This window comes from Gorilla gorilla, chromosome 2 (assembly GCF_029281585.2).
Source record: "Gorilla gorilla gorilla isolate KB3781 chromosome 2, NHGRI_mGorGor1-v2.1_pri, whole genome shotgun sequence".
NCBI classification, from domain to species: domain Eukaryota; kingdom Metazoa; phylum Chordata; class Mammalia; order Primates; family Hominidae; genus Gorilla; species Gorilla gorilla.
In genome coordinates, this window is record NC_086017.1 from 163,436,117 (window position 1) to 163,452,096 (window position 15,980).

Sequence of the window (15,980 nt, forward strand, 5' to 3'; positions counted from 1 at the left end):
CTCTTCAACAAAACCGAACCTGCAGGAAGAATGTTGTACCATATCCAGCATTTTTGTCCCAACAAACATGGGACAAACGTTTTTCATTAGAATCATCCTTGAACAAGTTATCTGAATTCCTTACATTCAAAGGAAATCCTGCCCCCAGTCTCCAAAACTTCATCACATCACAGACGTTCAGGATTCTTTCCATTCAAAGCAAAGCCAAGTTACATCTTATAGCACCCAGTGAATTATGATATGGGGCTGCGGTTTATTTGCTCTGGCGACAATATGGCTTACTTGCCGTGGAATATCCCGGTATTTCAGAAGTAACATATTATTTTTAAAGAGGGAGCTTTGCTTTCTCTAAATCACATGGTGCAAAGTTGGGAATACAGTGGCCTGTAAATTACAAATATTATTTACAAACTAGAAGGAAAGCTGACATGTGAGTGTTTGTGCTTGTGTGACAGTTTCACTAAGGAATTCCAAAACTGTGGATAGCCTGTTACTTGAGAAAAATACACGGTGGCAGTCTTGCAGATGTTTTTCCCGCCTGTTAGCCCTCCAGGTTCAAAAACTGTTTGGTGCATTTAAGGCGGCAGTCTCACCAGATCGCAGGATTCTAGTCTAATTGGCTTCTAACCTTCAATCTAACCTTGCCGGCTTCCTTGCAAAGCCCGGTGCAAGGGCCTCTTTCAAAATGAACCCACTGGTGTGCCCAGCAGTCGGTAGAAGAAGCGGGAGGGCGTCCGGTCTGCACGCCCGCCGCGAGGTTACAATGCTGAACGCATGAGATGGAAGATACCAACGGGAGGCCGAGGGGATCCACGGCGCCCGCGCGGGCTCCGGCTTCCTCCTGCTCTCGGCGCCGCGGGGCGACCGCCCATGACCCGCTCTTGCGGGCTCTGTCCGGTTGACAGGCGACCCTGTGGCCCGGGGAAGCGCGGGAGGGCGCCGGCGGAAAGTTGAAGAGCGTTTTTCTCGCCGCCGCGTGCTTTAGGAGCTCGACGAGTCCGCCCTGGGCTTCCTGGTGGGGCTGGGCGGGCGGGGGAGGGGCCGCGCAGCAGCAGCGGAAGCCAGACCTCGGCGATAAGAGGCTGCACAGCGACATGCAACAGTCTTTTCACTGCAGCTGAATGAGTTGTGGCGCCTACAATGCTCCCATGACAAGGAGCTGACAAGTTCCATTTTCCGTCGCGGGCATCTTGGAATCATGACTCCCACAATGCCTTGGGCACTTGGTCGACAGTGGGGCCGCCTCTGAAAAAAAAATGTGAGAGGTAAGTTTCCATTTTCACAGTTTCCCCGCGCCGGTCCGCCGCGCTTCATTGTTCGGACTCCGGCGGGTCTGCCCGTGGCTGAAGGAGGAAGTGCGAGGAGGTGCTCGCCGGCCGCGGTTCTCCCGGGCAGGGGCGGGCCGCTCGCGGTGGTTGGTTTCGCGTCCCTCAGCACCTCCTGCCCGGGGGAAGGCGGGAGGGTGAGCCGCAGCCGCTCCTGCGCCCTTCCCTGCCGCGGGCTCTGCGGACGCTGTCACGGCACAGCCCGCGCACGGCTTGGCAGCCCAGCGGGACCCAGGGAGAAACAGGGGGGCGAGAAGAGAAACAGGTGCGTGCAAGTGTACTCACAACTTAATGACCTTTGTCGGGGGAAGGTGTGAGTCCCTCCGAGTCGAGCGGCGCGCGGGTCTTCCCGGCGGCTCCCGCATCCCTGCCCCCTGGGCTGCCATCCCGCCCGGTTTTCATCTGGGCCAAATATGTGCACGCAAAGGTTAATTCTCTGCTTGCTACCCATAAATTACGCATGACATGTTTAGCTGGGCTGCCTTATATGGAGAGTGCTGTATTTCAGGCCAGTTTGCCTTTTGCCAAGTTTACAGGGCGGAAGACGCCCTGTAGGAGAGGGCTGCCTCCTCCTTTTCTTCTTCTTCTCTTTTTTTTTTCATCGTTTTGTAGTGCGTCACTCAAAAACTGTAAGAAAAGTAAGTATAGAAGCTCTTTGGGTGGAGCCGCAGTTGGTTGAATTGCTTTCATGAAAGGTTGAAAAGAATGAAAAGTAGTTAGTACTTGAGTTCTGGTTTTTAGACAAAAGCAGGACAAATATGTAGCCCCCCCCCCACTTTTTTTTTTTTTTTTAAACGGAGCCGGAATCTGTTATTGGTAGTAATGTGTCATGTGAGAATACTTTGATTCCAGAGCCTGTAACACGAGCAGGTATATGGTGGCGCTTATGCCTTCCCCTCGCACAGCACTTTACAACTACAGGGGTGTTGCTGCCAGAGTAATATTGTATTCTTAAGGCTCTCTGGGGCCGGGAGAGTATGCGGCTGTTGGGATTCTGGGGTGTATTTCCGTGGAGTATGTCTCCCCAGGATTAAAGTTAAGAAGCTGCCGGAAAGGTTGTTGCCGCTGACTTCACTTTGTGTGCCCACCAGCACAGGCACAAGTCATAGCAGATGGATGGCAAACTCTGCCATATACTCTGAGGAGTTTCTTAAATTAATACGCTAGGAGAGAAGTCATAATTAATGCTTTTAGACTTTCGGGCCCTCTGCAGCGTGCTTTGAAATATTACACCGGTGGACACTGTGTCCCTTCCTCCTGGGTTTGAACACAGTGTCTGTTTATACACAGAGGGTGTTTAGTACCTAAGTATTCTATACCAGCACAAGAGAGCCACTCCACAGTTATCTCTCTGTGTGGATTCCTAAGTGTGTTGGTGTTTCTCCTTGCTGTTGAGATAAAATATTATCACCCAGAGAGAAAATGAAAGTTCAACGACTGTAAAATTTGTCCCAGGAATGTGCAGTTCAATACTTAGAATGTCTTAGATGTAGTTATAGATAGAGGCACTGAATAAGTTATTTTGTAGCCTGAGAATGCACATCGCTGTCACTTGTATCTTGCTTTCTTAAAGTTGGTGACAACTACGGCTCAACTTTTTTAGAAAAGCTAATATTCTAGTTTTTTATCTGTTTTGTGTATTTGCATGGGAGTTACTTTATTATTATTATTATATTGTTAGGTCTTCTTTGAAAATGTAGGCATAGGTTTTTTAGTCTTATTTGTTTAATGGGGGGTTTCCTTGCTGAAGACTACAAAAGTTGCCTTTTGTGTTTTGAGGAACAGGTTGGGTCAGCAACAGAAAACCTGTTCATCTATAATTATAGTGTCACTTAAGACATAATAATCAGATTTCATTATTACTAAGAGACTCAGAAAAACCTCACATATGCCTAGTTTAATTTTTTTCCTTATATAACTGTGAACAAATTTGTGTGTAGATACACATCAAGTGTGGTACTCTGCGCAGTCATGCCAAAGAGAAACTGAAGTGTTATATGGTTTGAGATATTATTGCTTGTGTTTACATTTCCACATTTGAGGCAAAGTTAGACTCCAAGTTGAATTCATTAAATTTTGATTCCAACATTCTGTTCTTCCTTTGGGCACAGAATTCCTATGAAATGAAACACTGGATTTTGTTCCAGAACAAGAACAGACTAACCCAAAATTTCTCCTGGGGGAAAAAAAAGAGTAAAATTATATTTCTCATTGAAAATTGTATTTCTCATTGAGGAAGGGTGTGTTACTTTATTATATAAAATGCCTTATCTTCATTATAAGAAAAAAAATGCCCTTGTATTTGTCACTGTTGCCATACATTAGGCCTGTATTTGATAGATCTATTTATGGAAACAGAGAATAAATAGTCTTGCTGCACCTTCTGGCTTTCTGCTTGGTGATAGATGTGCGGATTAGAGAACATCTCAGGTCTTGCTTAGGAGAAGCTGAAAAGAATAGGTGATTGGGTTTTTAAAATTCTGTATGCAAAGGCATTAGGGTGGGTAGTAGATATGAGAGTCAAAAGAGTGGAGGAAAGAAGTGAAATAGGTTCACGAAGTGATTGGCCCAAAATAAAATCCCATCAACCATATGGATCATAGAGAATGTGACATAGAAAGATTTTAAAGTGTATGGTTTTTTAGGCCAAAAGCTTCATATGTTTGGAAATCTAGAATGTGCTGTCTAGTACAGTAGCCACATGTGGCTGTTGAGCACTTGAAATGTGTCTTGTCCAGATTGAGAAGTGTAAAATACTACCGGGTTTTGAAAACTTTATATGAGGGGAAGAAAGTAAAACATCTGATTAATGTTTTTATATTTATGATATGTTTTAATGATAATTTTTGATATATTGGTTCTAATAGAAGATCTTACTAGATTGACTTCACCTGTTTCTTTTCTCTCTTTCTCTCTCTTTCGTGGTGTCTAGAAAATATAACAAATGTGGCTAACATCGTATTTATTTTGGACAGTGTTGTTCTAGGATAAAGCAGGAAAACAATATTCTGGGAGAAAGCTTAAAGATTTTGCTGGTCAAAACAATAAAATTGGCTTATTTTATTATACATAGAAATACCTCGTCTTTCTTATCCATTGTAACCAAAATTTGAGAAAACACACCACCTAACATCTATTTTTATTTCCTCAAAGCTGCTATTTAGTTTAGAGATTTGATGGTGAGGTAGTAATAATAGAGAAAAACTTATAATTAGAGAATGAGTCTTAACACCTCTCAAAGGCCAAAATAGAGTATGATTGTTACTTAGGAACATTTTAGAGACACTGTAGTTATCATTGTCCTGAAGTTACCAAACATAAACGAGTCACTAAAATTATTTTAAAATAGAGATTTTAGTAAATAGCAATTATCTTCAAATACTTAATATGTGTTTTCTTTTGCTAGAACTTTCTTTAGAAAATTAAAAAAAAAACCCATATCCAAAGTCCTGAGCAAATGTTAATAAAAGATTGCTGAATTCATAAAAATGAAAGATTTTTACCTGCAGATAGGAAGGTATTGTTTTGAATATTAGCAAAGGTGAAAATGTGTTTCTACCGTAACATTATGGGCTCTGAAGAATTTCTATACATGGAGACACTGTCTTTATAATTTGAACACATTCTTGAGAAAGCATCTGACTGGTAAACAAAGCACAATGGCATAGGTCCTGGAAACATTCCTTTCAGATATTTTCATAACTGAAGTACATTTTGCCATTCACAGTGAGTGTTAAGCTGAAAAAAATGTGGTTCTTTTCTAGCCATATAAAGTATGCTTACTATTATTTTCTCGAAGGATGCCAAAAAATGTAAAATGGATGTTGTGGATTCTTTGTGGGGAGGGAGCTAGTTTGTATATAGAGCCTCAAGAAGAGTTGCCTCAGCTTGGTGCCATCTTGAGTCTGTCTTCCACTATATGAGGCATAGCTTCCATTAGTGTCAGTGCGTGTGTGGAGGGTGAGGGGAAGAATGATCCCCATTAACTTTGTATATTGTTTCTGATGAGTCATGGAGCATATTCACTAATGGTTGGAGAATTATTGATTGCAAGGCAGAGGATTCAAGAAGAGCTATTGGCATATGGCATTAACTGTCTCTAGACATATTTTTTATTTTTAAATTTGAGGTAGAGAAATCGGTTTTTACGTAGTGTTTTTCATATTATAAAAAATAAACATTTATATAAGCATTACAGATACATCCTTGAGGAAAAAAATAGCAAATACATGGTTATAGTTTTCTACATATTACCAGTTTTTTTCATAACAGATCCAGAACATCTCTTTCAGATAATCATTCATGTTTTTAGAGAGGCATCTCATCATATGTGCCTGTGAAATCTGTAAAAATATGTAACACACATCTTGAAATATTTGTGTTAGGAGAATTAAGTCTTACACATTTGGTTCTTTTTCTACTGTTTTTGATTATGTTCTCTAGGTTACTATGATTATCCTTTGTTAAAACAGTTCAGGAAATATTAATCTCAAAACGAAATGTAGCCATATTGGACAGAGTAGAGAATTGCTTTTCCACAGAGACCAGTTATTCCAAAAAGGTGAAGATGTTTCTGAAATAATATCATGCTTATATGCTCCAAAAGAAAAACCATCATCTCTTTTGACATTCTTTTAGGAAACTGAGAGATGCATGTTTTATATACCAAAAGAGGTGAATAACAGTTGATAAAGGTATGCAAAATACATACTCCTGTGAAGTGTGAACACACAATTTGTATGTAACGCATGCATGAGCATATAACTTTCCCCGAGACAATGCCAATTTATTCAAATCACCTGAATGTTAAATAATATCATACTATTAAAAAGAATTGTGGTAAATATGAAATCTAAATACCAGTGATGATGTCCATGCTGGTGTCAACTCCATTCCAGTCCTGCTTTAGCTAAATTCACAAAATGAAGAGATGTCTTTCTCCAAAGTAGTTTTCCAAAAATTTGTATTTGACACTGGATTTTTTCCTACGTTTTCACTTTTAAAAGTTTAGAAGCTATTAACTAAAAATGAACTTGTTTTAGAGAGCTAAGAAGATTCTAGATTTATGGGGACATATTTAGTTCTATGAAATAAGCATTACGTTGCTGACTTGAAATATTATTTTATCATATACAGTTGATTTATAAATAAATACATATTGTGAAAAAATACCACACTAGGCTTAGTGAAATCTACCAAACTTAATCAAGATAGATATACCTTGTCCTCAAAAAAATAAGAATCTGGTAGGGAAAATAAGAGCTTCGAAAATAACTATAAAGTAGAAAGTGATATTTAATAAACAATGGCTGGGTAACATGGTATGAAAGTTCAGATAAGGGAAAGTCTTAAGATAACTCTGACTTGACCCACATACATGTAATAAAGGGAACAGTCCTTAAATGCATAAATAATGGGAACAAAAGGTATTCAGTATTTTTCAGCCTTAGCAAAATATTATTCTGTTAACGCAGTATTCTATTCAGCAATGGTTCCATATTTTCCATATGTTTATAGATAACATTCAGATATCGAATTTTCATATATGTTTTAATTCATTTATTTATTTCTTTTATCTAGGAGAAATATAATGGTTTCCAAATGTCCTATACTAGATTATTGATAGATTTTGTCATTAGTTTTACTATTGAATACCATGAAATATCAGCTGTTGCAGCCACTAAATAGTTACAAACTGTTGGTACTACAGTTTAATAGTCAATCCATGGTCATATGCTTGTACTATGCTAAATATAAAGGATTCAAGATGAGGACTTAAGCAGTTCATATTCGTATTTAGAATATTATCAAAGATATTTTCTTAACTTGTCTCAGTATTAGAATTTACAGCCCATTTTCAGCTTATTGTATCCAAAAATTTCAATCTGATATCCAATAATTTATCAGCATTTGTTGATGACAGTAAAAGTGACACATTAGCATTTTATTTGTTTCTGTGTTGTTTGATTACAACAGTGACATTTTAGCACTCTTTGTGGACGGATAACTCTTCTAGTAGAAAGAAAGCAGGAGGGTGGTCAAGCTAAGTGACAGATACAAAGAGTTGGAGGACATAGGGCTTTCTGTGGGTAAGAAATTGATGAGAAAAGCTTTATGCCACTGACTAGGCTTGCAATTCAGTATTCCCCTATCAAAGGCCCCCTTACTGATGTTTCTGTTTACCAGATCTTGGTTTCAAGATGCCAGCTTCTGAAGAGATACACCACGAGTTCTTATAAACACTATATCTAAATTTGGTTTGAAAGTCTAATGTTTGGCTGTGTGCGGTGGCTCACACCTGTAATCCCAGCACTTTGGGAGGCCGAGGTAGGCAGATCACGAGGTCAGGAGATTGAGGCCGTCTTGGCCAACATGGTGAAACCCCGTATCTACTAAAATACAAAAAATTAGCTGGGCATGGTGGCGCATGCCTGTAATCCCAGCTACTTGGGAGCTGAGGCAGGGGGATTGCTTGAACTCCAGAGGCGGAGGTTGCAGTGAGCTGAGATCATGCCACTGCACTCCAGTCTGGCAACAGAGCAAGACTCTTGTCTCAAAAAAAAAAAAAAAAAAAAAGTCTAATGTTTATACCAGGCAGGTAGAAAAACAAAAACAGACCTCATTAGAGGATACATGAGGTTTCTAAAAGTGGAACTCCTTTGTAAATGTAAGAAGTGATATCAATATTATTATTAATATGCTTATTTTGAAGTAACTAAGTTTTTTTGTTTATTTCTTGAAAGAAACAATAGATTGGGGAAAAACCATTTACTCTTTTCATGCCCTAGTTTCTAAATCTGTGACATTATAAAGGTGTAAATATTTATGAAAATAGTAGAAGTTGCCACTTGCTGTATACTTTTAAATAAGGTATCTCATTTAATCTTTTCTACTGTAAAGTAGCCGTAAACTAATAAGACTTTTACCTTAAAGATCATGACTAGAACAATTTTTTCATTTGCGGAGATATGAGGCTTGTCATTTTTATTATTCCAATGTTCATGTTTTTAACCAATTTTTCTTGTCTTGCCTCCACTGATTATATATAAAGAATAGCGATGAGAATATAGCTGTAATTATGATTACTAACATCTTTGAATACTTTCTATGTGCTAAGCTAAGGTTTATAATTAATTCATTTATTCCTCAGAACAACCCTATGATATAGGTACTATTAATATTCTGATTTTACAGATAGGGGAACTGAGGCACAGACAAGTCCAATTAATTGTGCAAAGGTACTTAATTAATAAGTAGCACAATAAGGAGTTGAACCAAGGTAGCCCAGTTTTAGAATCCATGCTCCTGTGTAAAAGAATAAAAACAGATTTTAAAAATACTTATTTTGGATGCTGATAGGAGCTTGAGAACATAAACGTTTGGAATACTTTAAAAGACTTGTACTTTCTACATCATTTGAAGAGATTCCAGAAGAATGGGCAGAAAGTAAGAGGATAGAGAGAAAAGGCCTGGGGTGAGGGGTGGGAAGCATTAATAGGATAGGAAGAAATGAGGAATCAGGTGTTCAAGGGAGATTGGTGCTACACTTTTGAGGTCATTGATGACCAGGTAGTAAGTTTAATAATACGTAGTGTGGAACATAAACAGACACTTGGTGTTTAGGGTAGTAACCTTACAGAAGTTGTGTTTTGGTGACATTTTATAGGGGAAGTATAGGACACATATAGAATGAAGTAGAGATTGTGGTTATACAGAACAGAGATGAGGGACTAGATGAGGGGAGTGGCCCTAGAGTGAAAAGGAGGACATGTATGCTGAGAGAAATGTGATAAGGTTAGGCTGCATAGGATGTACCAGCTGACTGGATGTGGATATTAAAGGCAATGGGGTATTAACAATTATTTTAAAAATACAGCAAGAATTTAAAAAACTTTTAATCAATCAAAAATTCCTTATTTAAGAATTATATAAAATATCAGTAAGTGAAAAACATTTAAAATTGTATTTTATCAGGGATTATAACTTGAGTAGAAGATACATGTTAATTTCTTAAAACATTTCATTTCTGTGCTAAGCTCTTTTAAAGCACTGGATGGTGATCTAAAGGTCACCAAATTCTTTGTCCCAAATTGGTAATTTTAAAGTAAACATAATTTCAACGTTAGGCCTATTTTGTTATTTGCTGAGAAATGTCTCAATGTCAACCAGGCAGTTCTCCTCTCTTATTAAAGTCCATGCTCAGAATGCCTGTGTAACCTATCCTTAGTGATAAACAAGGTGGCAGATAGATACATGATAAAACAAGTTTGCAATGTGCTCAATGTGGCTGACATTTATACTTCTCAGACCTTGCTATTTTAGGGAAGGTATCAGTATAACCAGGGCATTCTTCTTCCTGGAACTAAAAATCCTTAATTATCAGTCACTATTATAAACAGAATGATTTACATACAGCAATCAATAAACAGTTGCTTTTGGTTAATGGTCATCTGGAGTAGGAGGATAGTTATATTTCAAATAGAGTAGAAAGCTTTATTGGAATACTTACATGTCTTTTTAGTTTGAGGATCTTACAAGCTTTTTACAAATAAATGGTTTAAAATAGTTTAAACAGAAAATGTCAGAACGTTGATAGATTATGTTTTATTTAATATACAGAGAAAAATTCCCATGAAATAAAGACAGTTTTCAAGAAAAATATTCTATTTATAAATATTTACAACTTATTAGTTATTTAGATTGCCTGTGTCCATAAAAATAATACAGAAATTACACTATTTATGTCTTTAAATATAGCATGTTTCTATAAACTAGAGAATAATGTTGACAGTATTTTATTTTGCCTTTGTTAGTATTATGTGAAAGTCACACTTACTACATGCCTTTTTCTATTATTAGACTTTTTTTCCTATCTAGTTTTTGCCTTGTGCTATACAGTATGGTGAAAATCTATTTAGCTATGTCATTAAGATAATGCTTAGAAAATGCTAATTTTTAAGTAACTAAGATTAAGTAGTATTGGATATTCTTTGCCTTCTTTATTATTCTGTCATTGGGCTAATTTTAATTAGACAAATTTATTCTAAAGTATTTTGAGCCATTATTTGAACTTCACTGCTGTAACATTCAGGGAAAACTGCATTGTCTACCTAGTGGCCTTCAGATAAGGCATTTGGTCTTAGGTACCTCTTCCAAAAGACTTTTAAGAGGTTTGATAAGCATAGCAAACGTGAACAACGGAGGATACAAGAAAATCTTTGATCCGGGAGTAGTCTCTCTGAAGCATTGCATGACCTTTCCAAAAAATAATTTGAGAAGTGCCTAACAATAGAAAAATACATATTTTTTCCTTCAATAGGAAAGACTTTAGAAAAAATATACTCAAGTAGAATTCTGCATAATGCTTTCTGGGGGACCACATTTGCTGAAAATTGCCTACGGGAAATGACTTTCTCAGAGCGATATAGTTTTGAGGACTGAGATTTTAAAAGTAAATATTTTATTGGGAGCAATTAATTTAGGAAGAATAGTATTATGCCTGTTCCTCTGTAGTTGATTAAAGTTTACTAAGTGCTGAGGTCTTTTCCCTTAAAACATTACTTTGCCATGTTAACAATCAGGTCATAGAGGAATCAATTCATCTTTTGTGTTTTGCTAAATAATCAGTTAACAAACATATTCTGAGCACGTTTAAAGTCAAAGGATTGTAGTAGGTCACAAGAGGGGGATCGAAAGTATAATTACATAGTGTCTTTCCTTCTTTGACATACAATTGGGTTGAGGAGAAAGACTTGAAAACTTAACAATGCAAGGCACTATACAAGTTAGTACCAAAGGAGGAAACTGAAAGAGGGAAGGAAATTCAAAGAAGGAAGTTTTTGTGGAACTGAATGGCCAGGGAATGCTGTGGGGAAGAGGGGGCATGTGTCATAGGCCCAAAGATTAAGCACTCTTTTCGGAATATGGAGTGACATAGTAAGAATAAGGTGGAAGTAGTGATGAAAGCTACCATATTTGAGCAGCGTCTTTTCTATGTGAGGCCTTGCCAGCTTATGTTGTTTTTGGAAAAACGTTGAGTGAAGATAGACAACCTGGTAGTGACAGTAGACAATGAATGAATTGAGCCGGTGAGTCAGGAATCATCATCCTCTTAGAGGACACAGACTTAGAGAAATTATCTTATTTGCCTAAATCCACATAGCTGGTGATCAGCCGAACTGAACAGAAGCCAGGTCTTTTCATACTTCAAAACCAGCATTCCCCAGCCCCATCCCTCCCCATCCCATGATTCTGTTGGGAATGAGTGTGGCATGTTTATGACATAGTAATTTTAAAACTTGACCCATACAACAACTGACATAAGTCAAGAAGATAGAAATTTTATTTAAAAGGCTGTCAAATGTATTTTCATCTTTTTGCTTTGATGATGGGTTACAAATAGCGTATAGTTTGACAAATGCTTATACTCTGTTTCTTGGATTTGTAAAAACAAAAATAAAACAAACTAGACCCCCCATCTTCAGTAGATATGGTATGGAGTTGCAGTATCATGATGTTGTAACAGTGCATTTGGCAGTAGGTAGACCCATTTGGGATTCCCTCAGAGGAGGCTTGTGAAGTTTGAAGACAATGTACTTTCTCACCAATAGTATGAGGCTATAAAATTTTCACCAAGAGATGATAGGGGCAAAAGTTTATAGATCATGGTTGTTTGATTATTTTATGCTTTTATGTTACATCATCTAATTTATACATCAGTCTCTGCTCTCTGTAACTTTACATGTGATGTAGCCTGTGACTTTAAAAGATAAGCTGTTAATTGTAGAGTTGTGCTGTTGGAGACCTGTCACTTTGCTAACAAATTCCTCTCTTCATAGAGCCATTTAGAACATATAGCAAATAAAATTATGTGATTATGTGTTTTTAGAGAAAAATTTATTTATATAAAATGAAAGTCTTTGCTTTTGGCTGCAAAAGAAAGCATCCTTATTTAGCAAATATTGAGTGCAGTGCCATTGTGCCACGTATCATGCTATATACCCTTTGGAGGAAAAAGAGGTAAGATGTGCCTGTTCTCAAAGTAATTTCCACTATAGTGATAGAAATATTCACAAATAACGGACGGGCAAAACAAAGTGGGCACAAAGAAGCCAAGAATAGGCTGTTTGTGGGCAGAGTGTGGAATTTGCCTAAAACCATTCGGTAGACAGGTTAACTCTTTAGATACTTTGTATATATTGGAGAAGAGAAAAAATCAACTCATAATTTATTAAAATGATGTGATTCGGTATGTAAACCATTTAGTTTTTCTGTTCAAGTATTTGGTAAATAAGTGTGATGCCAGCATAGTATCATCCTGGACTAGACAGAAGAAATTAATTTATTTCTGATGCTGGCAGTTTTGGAGAAAGGTGGGCACATACAGTTCATCTGAATCTTCCTCATGCTAAATTCTTGATTGGAAGCAGGTTAAAACACTCAGGACTGGTAACCAAGTTTCAGTGCCTACAACGTTTATGTTAACAGAAAAGAAAAATCAGTTAGAGAGAGGTGTGTTGTATTTAACATTAATGACAGAGAATTTTAAATATGCACGTGATTCTCTTTTTCCTCCAGCTTTTCTTTCTGCACAGGAAATAAAGCTGTATTTTGTAGGCCAGCTTCCAGACTTTAAAATGGTGAAAGTGCAACTGTGCATATTCTTCTATAAGACCCCATTCAGCTGTGACATGTTGTTACTTGTTTTCAAGATTTAATCTGCATTCTAGGATAGAAAATTCAGGATTTTATTGCTTATTATTATTCATTTTTATTCATAAATATTTGTTTAAAGCCCATTACATATAAAGTTTTACTATAAGATTTTAATTGAAATTTTTAAGACAAATTAGGAATATGGTTTCTGATTTTCTGAAGTTTATGGCCTATAGAAAAAGGTCCATTCATAAGTGAAATAATAAAAGCAAAACAACAAAAGACTCGAGCTTTAGCCATTCTAATAATTATTAAAATAGCTACTTTCTTCGTAGGAACTTATTATTTTACATGTGTGATCCCATAGCTCTTACACAATTCTGTGTGATTCAGGCATTGCTATCTTTCTGGCTCCCAAGTGAGAAGATTGAGGCTTGGAAAGATTAAGGTTAGGGGATTTGCTCAAGGGTCATATGATAAGGTACTACTGTGAGAGCTGAGATCTCAACCCAGGAGTTTTGCTGTTTTTCTGCTTGTTTATTTCCATCAGTATGGTATGAATTAGGCACACAAATACTCATTGCATGTAGATTTGGGACCTACTCCAAGTTAATTCTGGAAAGACTCAGTGAAGAAGATAAGATGTGGAAGAGGTTTTTTTTAAGCATTATGTCATAAAAGAGCAGACTATGGAATGGACTTTGAAGTTTCACTAGCTTTGAAAGGAGGGGTATATCAAATGGCCTAATCTGCCTGTGTCGTTTGCTCAGTATTAGTTCTACTCACACCTAATACCCTCTGCCCCAGCACTCGCCAAGATCAGCAAAATCTACTTTTAGACTCAAAATCATTACCACCTGTGAAGTTTCTGATGTCGCTTCTGAGTGACATAGCACTCTGTCAATTGCTCTGTTGGATGGCTTTGCTGAATGGCACCTTTTAAGAAGTGCCTTGAGCCCCAAAAGAGTTTCAAATGCTCTTGTAATCTATTCAGCTGCATTATTGAAGATATTAGGGTAATTCAATTCATTTTTTCATCACTAAAACATAGAAATCTGTTGCCAACATTAAAATAGACAAACATATCATTGAAAATTTAATAGCTCTACATTCACTTGGAGATTTCCGATAAACTTTTCTCACTTTCCCCCAAATCCCCAGTAATTAGAGCATGTCCATGTGTGTATGTGTGCATGTTTTTGTGTCATATCCCTATGTGTCTATATATATTCCATAAATGATTGTGAAGTAGTACACAAGTTGTAGCTAAAAATGAAATAGAATAAATGTATGAAGCTAAGGGATCCATTCTCCAACTGATGAGTTAGTTGACAAATTTGCTCTGAAATATTGATACCATTTTGTGGTTCCCTGTATTGAATACAAGTGTGGGCTTGTGAAAATATAGTATCCACAGACCCTAAATAGAAACAAAATAAAGGTATTTTAATATACCTATGCAAATTTAAAGTTTTAACTTATTCATGTAACAGTTTTCAGCTTGTCAGTGACCTGATACCAATGGATTTGAAAATGATTTTACCTTTAAGTACCAAGAATTCTTAGGGACGTGTGTGTGTGTGTATTCAGATTAAAGATTCCATGCTAATATACTAATTTTTTGGCAAGAAAATTAAGCACCTGTATTTCAGTTGAATAGTATTATGGTAAATGAAATATATTAAACATGCAGATTCTGTTACATTCACCTAATATTAATTTGAATTTTTAATATTCTAGGCACTGTGCTAGATATTGAATACATAATGGTAAACATAGATAGTAAACAGTTATAAAATTTAGACATCTCTCAATTTTCAAATTGGCCATTGCAGAAATCGTGACATTTTATTAGGTTTTGTTGCCACAAGATTTTCAATAATTAAAAAAAATTATTTATAGGTGCCCAAATATTTATTTTACAGCATCTACCAATGTTAGATTTCCTATGCATGAAGGAAGGATTTTATTTTCATGTAAAGAAAAGTGCCATTTTATGCTTAGAATCAATGCTTTACAATTAAACAAGAGAAATAGCATCACAAAATAATACGGGAAGAGAAAACTCATTTTGAGCAGCAGCAAAATATTGTGAGTTTAAAAGGTCAGGCCAGTACAGGAGGCTCCAGTTTTGCCACTCACTATGCAGAATGCTGTGACAGCCAGGGCTGATACAGCTGAAAATATCTGCAGCTTTGGAAGCCTTGTAAGTTTCAGAAGGTCATTTTGGCATCATGGTAGGAGCACAGATTCACATGGAAGGTCAAACTGGACAGCCAGGCAGGAAGATAGGTTGCTGAACCCAGTGCTTGTAGATTTTAGAGCAATCACCAACTGCAGTAACTGAGTTTTTTAATTCAATGCAGCCATCTTTCATTGTAATGTTTATTGGGGAATGAGCTTTACTTGGTGGGGAAATTATAAATTACCTTCTCTCTTCTGAAACCTAAGTGTTGCATCTACAACTTTCCCTGGTATCAAGACAAATGTTACTTTAATTTTATTTACGTGTGATATATACCCCATCAAGCTTACAAAAGTAAAGTGCACATCAGATAGGACTGTTGGTGGTGGTGGTGGTGTTGTTTTTAATCAATTAGAAGGCAAAGAAATGAAACAAGTACTTAAGATGAAATTGAGCACTAAATTTATCTCTCAGCTTCCTGGCAACTGAAGCAGAAGCTTTAGGAAGTGAAAAAGTCCTGAGTTTATTTAATAAGATTTCTTCAGATCCCATATACTGTCTTATTCTTAGCCCTTTGGGTGTTTAGTTAAATATACTGACTCTGCCCTTGGGTGAAGTCTTGAATGGGTGAATTCCGATTACTAAAAAAGTGAAGGCTGAATTCTTTAGCCTGCCTTTAAGGCCCTTACTGATTTGGCTTCAGGCCAAAGTTCCAGGGTCATCTTCTGCCAGCCCCGTTACATACAGGTGTTCCATACAGACCAGTTCTTCCAGTGTTCATATGCAGTGCTTTCTCACATCCCTGCCATTACTGT

At 37.1% G+C, this 15,980-nt stretch overlaps 1 protein-coding gene across 19 annotated transcripts in view; it reads left to right on the forward strand.

Moving 5' to 3' along the window:
* The first annotated feature begins 569 nt into the window (after window positions 1-569).
* MBNL1 (muscleblind like splicing regulator 1) overlaps window positions 570-15,980 on the forward strand; it is a 202,547-nt gene continuing 187,136 nt past the window's right edge. For 5 of the 19 annotated variants that reach the window (XR_010132981.1, XM_019024082.4, XM_055382055.2 and 2 more), the window contains exon 1: window positions 808-1,265. The gene's annotated coding sequence lies outside the window, so the exon portion shown is untranslated. Of the gene's footprint in view, window positions 1,964-15,980 lie in introns of all 19 variants that reach the window. The other 14 variants (XM_055382057.2, XM_019024087.4, XM_055382063.2 and 11 more) reach the window with 10 other exon arrangements.